This window comes from Camellia sinensis, chromosome 3 (assembly GCF_055761805.1).
Source record: "Camellia sinensis isolate YWXY chromosome 3, ASM5576180v1, whole genome shotgun sequence".
In the NCBI taxonomy this organism is placed as follows: Eukaryota; Viridiplantae; Streptophyta; class Magnoliopsida; order Ericales; family Theaceae; genus Camellia; species Camellia sinensis.
In genome coordinates, this window is record NC_138963.1 from 195,632,267 (window position 1) to 195,641,492 (window position 9,226).

Below are 9,226 nucleotides of genomic sequence, written 5' to 3' on the forward strand. Positions count from 1 at the left end.
AGGTAACTCAATCGCGGCCTCCGATCCGCTTCTTTGAAATGTTACCTCTTATTCAAAAAGGATTTGATTTCGATGAATGAAGATGAGACACATGTCAGAACTTGAAACCGAAGTCCCGACGGAGCAATTTCGCGACCGGAAGTGTACTTTTCTTGAACTTTTTCAGGTCCCGGGAACTCCGATCTTCCTCAAAATTTGTAGAGAGCTAGGTGAGCATGTGGGGATGATGGCCGGCCGTTTATCTTCCCAAGGGGAGGTGGCCAACCGGTTTCCACAAAAGTAGATGGCTGGCCGGCCATTTCTGCAAAAAGCAGATGGCTGGCCAGCTAGAAATAGGGGCCGGCCGGCCATGCCCTTTTTCCGGGGGCATTTTGGTCTTTTTCCCTCCTTTTTGATGCTCTTGCAATCCAAGGCTTGAAGCCTATAAATGGAAGCCGAACCTCACTTCATTTCTTGCCTCTTTCAATACTTTCCTCTCCAGTTTTGAGTTTCACGCCCGTTTTCCAACGCCCCGCGCAAATTGTTTTCGCAAAAACACTCAGTTTTAAATACTTTGGAGCGATTAAATTCCGGCTTCGGAGCTTCCTTTTGCATTTTCACCACTTGAGGTAAGTTTATCTTAATATTTGGAATATTTTCTCGGGAGTTGACTTTTGTTGACTTTTTATTTCCCGAGAGTTGACTTTTGTTGACTTTTTCCAATTTTGGCCCATTTTGCTCATTTTTGCTCCCCTTTTGCAGATTCCTGAAAATGGCGGGTACTTCTTCCCATGGTGGAGGTTTTCCGGGTGCCGGAGATGATTTCGATCCCACGACTCTACCTCCGAGGACCCGACCTTTTATTCCTGAGAGGTACCGTCCGGCAGCTCACGTCCTCCCGCGTGCCGTCTTCCGTCATTTTACCAGCTTCGACGAGAGAGCACCCGTGGATCTGCTTCTCAGAGAGCCAGAGCAGCATCTCTCTCACGAGGCCCGAGAGGTATTTACCTTATCTTCTGTATTTTACATTTCGCACCTTTGCCATGCTTGAATATGTAGTTTAGTTTATGACATAGTACTTTGCTTATATTTTGAACATGTAGTTTCAACACTTGAATTTCTGAACACTCGGCTCATTAATTAATTGCGAACACACAGCCCACATTAGAACACACGGCTCAAATTTCAAATTCTCTGAACACGCAGCCCAGGTAGATAGTGAACACGCAGCCCACATTTTAAATGGAAGTTGAACACGCAGCCCAAACTTCAAATTTTCTGAACACGCAGCCCAGATGGATGGTGAACACGCAGCCCACAATTTAACTGAAAGTTGAACACGCAGCCCAAAATTCAAATTTTCTGAACACACAGCCCAGATAGAGAGTGAACACGCAGCCCACAAATTAACTGAAAGTCGAACACGCAGCCCAAATGTCAAATTTTCTGAACACACAGCCCAGGTAGATAGTGAACACGCAGCCCACAAATTAACTGAAAGTTGAACACGCAGCCCAAATTTCAAATTTTCTGAACACGCAGCCCAGGTAGATAGTGAACACGCAGCCCACAAATTAACTGAAAGTTGAACACGCAGCCCAACCTTCAAATTTTCTGAACACGCAGCCCAGGTAGATAGTGAACACGCAGCTTACAATTTAACTGAAAGTTGAACACGCACCCCAAATTTCAAATTTTTTGAACACGCAACCCAAATTTCAAATTTTCTGAACACGCAGCCCAGGTAGATAGTGAACACGCAGCCCACAAATTAACTGAAAGTTGAACACGCAGCCCAAACTTCAAATTTTCTGAACACGCAGCCCAGGTAGATAGTGAACACGCAGCCCACAATTTAACTGAAAGTTGAACACGCAGCCCAAAATTCAAATTTTCTGAACACACAGCCCAGGTAGATAGTGAACACGCAGCCCACAAATTAACTAAAAGTTGAACACGCAGCCCAAAATTCAAATTTTCTGAACACGCAGCCCAGGTAGATAGTGAACACGCAGCCCACAATTTAACTGAAAGTTGAACACGCAGCCCAAACTTCAAATTTTCTGAACACGCAGCCCAGGTAGATAGTGAACACGCAGCCCACAATTTAACTGAAAGTTGAACACGCAGCCCAAATTTCAAATTTTCTGAACACGCAGCCCAGGTAGATAGTGAACACGCAGCCCACAATTTAACTGAAAGTTGAACACGCAGCCCAAATTTCAAATTTTCTGAACGCGCAGCCCAGGTAGATAGTGAACACGCAGCCCACAATTTAACTGAAAGTTGAACACGCAGCCCAAAATTCAAATTTTCTGAACACGCAGCCCAGGTAGATAGTGAACACGCAGCCCACAATTTAACTGAAAGTTGAACACGCAGCCCAAAATTCAAATTTTCTGAACGCGCAGCCCAGGTAGATAGTGAACACGCAGCCCACAAATTAACTGAAAGTTGAACACGCAGCCCAAAATTCAAATTTTCTGAACACGCAGCCCAGGTAGATAGTGAACACGCAGCCCACAATTTAACTGAAAGTTGAACACGCAGCCCAAAATTCAAATTTTCTGAACGCGCAGCCCAGGTAGATAGTGAACACGCAGCCCACAAATTAACTGAAAGTTGAACACGCAGCCCAAAATTCAAATTTTCTGAACACGCAGCCCAAATTTCAAATTTTCTGAACACGCAGCCCAGGTAGATTTTGAAAGTAGCTTATTTCACTTCATCGGCACACAGCCCAAACTTTATTCCATTGGCACACAGCCCTTTTTCATTTCATTGGCACACAGCCCATTTCATTTCATTGGCACACAGCCCATTTTCATTTCATTATTGACACATGTATTCATTCTGAATGCAGGGTAGTTCCCGCAGTGTGCGGGGGTATGGTTCCACTGTGGCGAGGGATTGGTACGCTGAGCTCCCGGAGGGCGTCAGAGACTTGGTAGATTTGGCGGGGTTCGGCCCCTTCTGTGTCGGGTTGTCACGTTGTCCTGCCAGGAGGACGTTGATGGCAGCCTTGGTAGAGAGATGGTGGGACATCACCAATTCCTTCCATTTCTCTGCTACCGGGGACATGACCATGACCCCTTTTGATTTTGCTGTATTGACCGGCCTTGACGTCGGAGGTTGGTCCATCCCTTACGACGAGGACATGGGCGAGTGGGAGGCCGCCTGGATGTATTTATTGGGGGCTCGCCCACCTGTTGACAGGGTCTCTGGGAGAGTCCGATATACTTGGTTCTCTTCCCATTTCCGGCGGGCAGAGATGGTGCCCGAGACTCCCGAGGAGACAGAGCAGTATGCTCGTGGCTTCCTGATGTTCCTCTTCGGGACTACCTTGTTCGCCGACAGAGGGAACACCATTGGGCTATACCTGCTGAGCGCTCTGGTTGACCTATCACAGGTCAATAGATATGATTGGGGTGGTGCCGGCCTGGCTACCCTCTACTTTTATATGAGCGCGACCTCCCGCGGGCGGGGCGACTTACTTGGCGGCTACTGGAGAGCCTGGGAGGTACTTTCTGTCCCCTTGATTTACATTCCTGCTTCTCATTACTTGTACATTGCACACACACAGCGCACCTTTTCAGTCTGTATTTTGCTCTCAGCATTTCATACTTACATTCTGCACTGCTTTTCTCAGCTATGGGTTTATGTATACTTCCCATCATTAGCCCCAGAGCTAGAGGTGGTAGGGATTCCCGTGACCCCATATTCATTGATATTTGAGGGCCCGCACCGGGCGAGGCCTCGAGAGACCCTCCTTCGCCTGCGACAGTATTTCGACACGGTGCGACACTCAGAGGTACCTCAGAACTTTCAGTTCTTTTCATTTTCATCTTTGATTTGCACTGTATATTCTTGATTTCTGATCGGTTTATGCATTTGTCATCCGCAGATTACATGGCAGCCTTGGGCGCCCCTGGGTGATGATCTCCGACTTCAGTATACCGGAGCATCAGGCATCTCTCAGTATAGGGTCCTGCTTGAAGGGCCGGTTGGCAGGGCATGGTTCCTGGGGGAGCGCTTTCTGCGCCAGGTATAGGGGTATCTTTCTCAGGATATTCCCGCAGCACCCCCAGCTAGTATGCGGACCGCTGACAGGCTTTCTTACTCAGAGGTAGTCGGCGCCATGCTGGGTACTGAAGCCTTACTATATATTGAGGAGGGGGACTACGCCACCTACCGTCACATATACTTGATGCCCCCATTGACGGAAGCTCGTATCCCGATGATGAGGCCTGCCGGTACGTCATCCTCGGATCAGGCTCGGGCTCGAGCTACAGACGTCCCTTCTTCTAGCAGGGCTGGCGCATCTAGAGGTGGGAGTAGACCGTTTCCTCCAACTCCGTCGATTCATCCTCATGTCGGATGGCCAGATATGCCGACTGAGTTGATGGCATGGCAGTATGGGGCTAGCTCTCCGACTCTGATTCCATTAGAGCCTCCGATGCCCAGTGATCGATACGCCATTGATTCGGACTCACCGCCGGTATGCTCCACTTGTTTTCATTCATCGTTCAGATGTTTAGACACTTTTCTGTTCGCTGATGATTATGAGCTCATTTTTGCAGCCATCGCGAGGATACATGGAGGAGGTGGTTGGGCTGGTGGCCACACTCGAGGGCATGGTTCTACGCAGGGAGGCACAGTTATCTGTCGCGGGCATCCAGGTACCCTTCAGTTTTCTGGCATTTATCATACTTCTGATGACATGCTGATTTCTACTGCATCGATAGACTATTTGTGTAGAGCACATCTGACACACACCCCGCTTATACACTGTACTTACATGCACTCACTTCATGTAGCCTCTGCTTGTATCTGCATCTGATGTATATATTTGAACTGATGCATTTGAATTGAACTTTTTGTTTTCAGATGCCTTCATGGTCCGGCCAGCCGCAGACTAGGCCATCCGGGCCTCATTGGGGAGCTGGGCCATCTCGGCCTTCCAGAGGATCTGGGCCATCTAGGCCTTTCCGAGGAGCTCGAGGAGGGCCTGCCCGCAGACGCAGGGCTCATGTTGTGGAGGTGGAGTCTGATGAGGAGGAGGAGGAGGCTACCGACCGTCAGTTCGAGACATCTGTTGAGGAGGGAGGCTCCGGTTTTGGCTCGGGGAACAGAGGCGAGGCTGAGGAGGACCCTGAGGATGACGGCTCCGACTCAGATGATGGTGTGGAGGTCGTCCCGCAAAAGAGGACGAGGCGTGCTTCTCGTTCCCGCTCCCGAGGACTTTGATGTTGTTATTTCCTGCTTTATTTTTCTTTTTGCTAGTAGTTTGTAACACTTTGCACATTGTTAGGCAGTTTTATTTTTTGTAAAACTTGTACCTTTGTTTGTTGTAAAGCATGATGAAATGAAATAGCTTTTGAAAAGATGTTTGTATTTTTAGCATCGTATCGCATCAATTTATTTTGCGCAAAAATAAAATTGAATGGGAATGCGCATTGTGTAAGCACCAAGTCAGGTAGTGAACCGACGCAACAAACTAAACAACTCAACTTACTAAGATATAACAGGACCTTAGAAAGTTTACAACTCGATAAGCAAAATGCAACAACACCAATAAACCAGACTTAAACAAAGATTGCTTAAACAGAGCGCAATGACTCAAAAACACGAAACACGTCCGCTCGACAAACAACTCGATAAGCAAAAACAACAACTCGAAAATCAAAACACCTTAACAAAAACAAAGTGTACTTTTGACGATCGGAACGCATCCGAAACGGAGGGAGATGAAGGCCTTTGAGTCTCCTGTTGCCCGGAAATGCTTGGAATTCTCTCTCGAAGGATAAGACAGGGTCAAGGAGATACACTGCAGCATTGCCAGCCATCCTTGGGAGCTGGCCGGCCATTTTTGGTGGAGAGAGACAGCTGGCCGGCCATTTCTGAAAAAGTAAATGGCTGGCCGGCCAGGAAAAGTAGCTGGCCGACCATTCAGTCCTGCAGCCACCGGATTTTTGACACGTGTCCCCGTGAATAGTGTTTTTCCTTTTATAAAAGCCTCAACTTCGGGAACATTCATTTCATCTTAGTTTTAGGCAAAGATGGAGGCGTTTCTCGCAGAAAATATCACATCTTGGATCTCTTCTCTAGATGGCTCGGAAAAGCTGAATTTCCGGGGTTTCGGCTTGAATGCACTATTCACGCTGAGCCATACTCCGTTACATCTCCCTTTTCTCCATGCCGCGGCAAGGTTCTGGAATCCAGTGACGCATGTTTTTAGCTTTGGCGGCCAAGAGATGTGTCCCACTTTCGAAGATTTTCAGGTTTTGATGGAGTCTGAATGCTCTGAAGTGATCTTGCCCCAGTTCCGTTTTGGTCACGCCCAGGCTTTAGGGCGGATGTGTGGACTCACAGCACATGACGCTCGATCTCTGATCTGCAGTGGAGAGCTGGACATCCTCGGCTTGATCCATCATTTTTCCGACGCTGGTGACCGCAGTAACCATTATTGGCAGGGTTTTCGGCAACACGCCCTCTGCTTATGTTTGTTGTCTCACTTTCTGCTTTTCTCGGGCTTTGGCGGGGCTAGCATTCGCCTGATTGAAGTCGCCCAAGGTTTGAGAGAAGGAAAGAGCTGTATTGCCATGACCTTGGCCGAGACATTGATGGGTTTAGATTCTGTCTATCGCCGGGAGGCGACTAGGTTCGCCGGGAGTCCACTGCTGCTGCAGGTAATGTTTCCCACCCGACCTCACATATATATATTTGCTCACATCACTCGGCCCTCAGGCTCGGTTTTTCTCACAAAACCCTTGTCTTACTTTTCTCTCATCGTACATCTCTCTATTCTTTATTCTCTCATTTTCCATCCCTCCCCTAGGTATGGTTAATGGATAAATTGCAGGTTGTGGACTCTTGCCCTGCTTATTCAGCTCGAGGCTACTTCTTTCGGCAGTGCCTAGTCAATGCTCTTGACGAAAGGTGGTGGTTCGATTGGATGTGCAATTTGTCCGCAGACGGCATTGCTTGGCGTTGTCCTTGGCTTAACCTCCCGGCAATGAGCTATAGTATGTCTCGGCTGATTGGGATCCAACTGATTGGTCTAACCCATTGTGTATTCTATTTTCCGTTCCGGTTTCTGCGTCAGTTTGGCCATGATCAGACTTGTCCACCGGAGGGGATTGAGTACCCAGCCGCTTTCCCGGTCCGGGGTGCACAGCTTGCCCGATATGCCACAGCATGGAGGACTAGAGAGCTCCTGGCCCCTGCTTCCACTTTCAGTTGTACTTTATCCGATGAGTGCGTGGATTGGCTCAATGAGGAGGCACAGGTTGGGCCCAGCTTGGCATCAGATGCTCCGTCTAGCTCCGGGAGGGGACACAGAGATACTTGATTCAACTATGCCTCAAATTTATTGCTTATTTAGCATTTTCAAGTTTTCTTTATGAATGTACTAAAATAAGCAACCTCGATTGTAATGCAAGAGCAAGAGAATTCTATTTTGAAATCAATGAAATTGAAAGTTATGGTACTGAAAATTTTCCACTTTTGGTCTAAAAATGGTCTTAGTCGTAAAAAGATTGTTTTGAACAAAGTCAACTTTCATTAAAACTTTTCAAAACTATTTTCGATGTGGATCAGAATTGGACATGCCGAAAATCTGTCACTGAGATGCACAACCCCAGATCCCCGCAACTGGAAAGTTGCCCCTAGTCTGAAGAACAATGCGGCACTCCACAGCAACGGAAAGTTGCCCCTAGTCTGAGTAACTTTGCACCGTCGTGGCAACGGAAAGTTGCCCCTAGTTTGAACAGCACTGTACCGGAGATCACGATAAATGCTGATGGATAAAGATGACTGAGATGGTCGAAATGGACAGAGTTGATCGGGGAAAAAGTTTTATGACTGAACTTCAAGGTGAAGCTGCCTACGTATCCCAAAGATGGGAATCAAGCCTTACGTAGTTCAGGCCCAGGTTCACTCGAGTATTTTTACTCTCCTTTTGCGCTCTAACTTTTGCCAAGGCCGCCCTTTGTGGGTTTTCAACCTTGCGAGCTCAGTTTTTATATTTTCTAATTTTTTTGTGCTCTGAATTTTGCCTAGGTCGCCCTTTCGGGTTTTCGGCCTAGCGAGCCTCTCAAGGATAGTATTTCTTCAACTTGTCCATATTGATCGGTTGTGAGAACTCCAAGCCATCTAGATCCATCAGAACCACAGCCCCACCTGACCAGATAGCTTTGATGATGTAAGGACCAGTCCAATTGGGTTTGAACTTGCCCCTTGGGTCGTGGATGGGAGCTCGGTTGTCTTTGAGCACCAAATCTCCTTCTTTCAGATTCCTGGACTTAACTTTCTTGTTGAAAGCCCGGGCAATTCGGCGTTGATAGCCTTGGATGTGGTACAATGCTTTCAGTCTTCTTTCATCAAAGAGCATGAGTTCTTCGAATCTGCTTTGCTGCCAATCTGCTTCGGCTATCTGGCATTCAGCCAATACTCGTAACGACGGAACCTCAATCTCAATGGGTAGAACAGCCTCCATTCCATAGACTAATGAATATGGAGTTGCTCCAGTAGAAGTTCTGATTGACGTCCTGTAGCCCCACAGAGCAAATGGCAGCTTGTCTGGCCAATCTCGATAGGTTTCCACCATCTTCTGTAGTATATGCTTGATATTCTTGTTGGCGGCTTCAACCGCTCCGTTGGTCTGCGGCCTGTATGTAGATGACTTGTGAAAAGCCACATTGTATTTCTCCAACAAGTCTATCACTTCTTTCTTGAAGTGGGAACCATTATCTGAAATTATTTCGTTTGGCACCCCGTAGCGACAGATGATGTTGTTTCTGATGAATTTTGCGACATGCGATGCCTTCAACACCGCGTATGATTGGGCCTCGACCCACTTTGTAAAATAATCTATCGCTACCAGGATAAACTCATGCCCGTTTGACCCCTTCGGGGTAACAGCTCCGATCACATCAATTCCCCAGACTGAAAAAGGCCATGGTGAAGTCATGTTGTACAGTTTTGACGGCGGGATGTTCATGCGGTTTGCATGGATTTGACATTTGTGGCATCGCCGAACAAAGCTAATACAATCCTCCTCCATGGTTGACCAGTAGTAGCCCTGTCTGAGGATCTTTCTAGCCAGCATTACTTCATTCATGTGTGCACCGCACTCCCCCCCATGGATGGCTTCCATCAGGCGTTTTGACTCTTCAGCTTCTACACAGAGCTTATGCATTCCCAGATGACCCCTTTTGTACAGCTTTCCCCCGCAGATAACGAACTG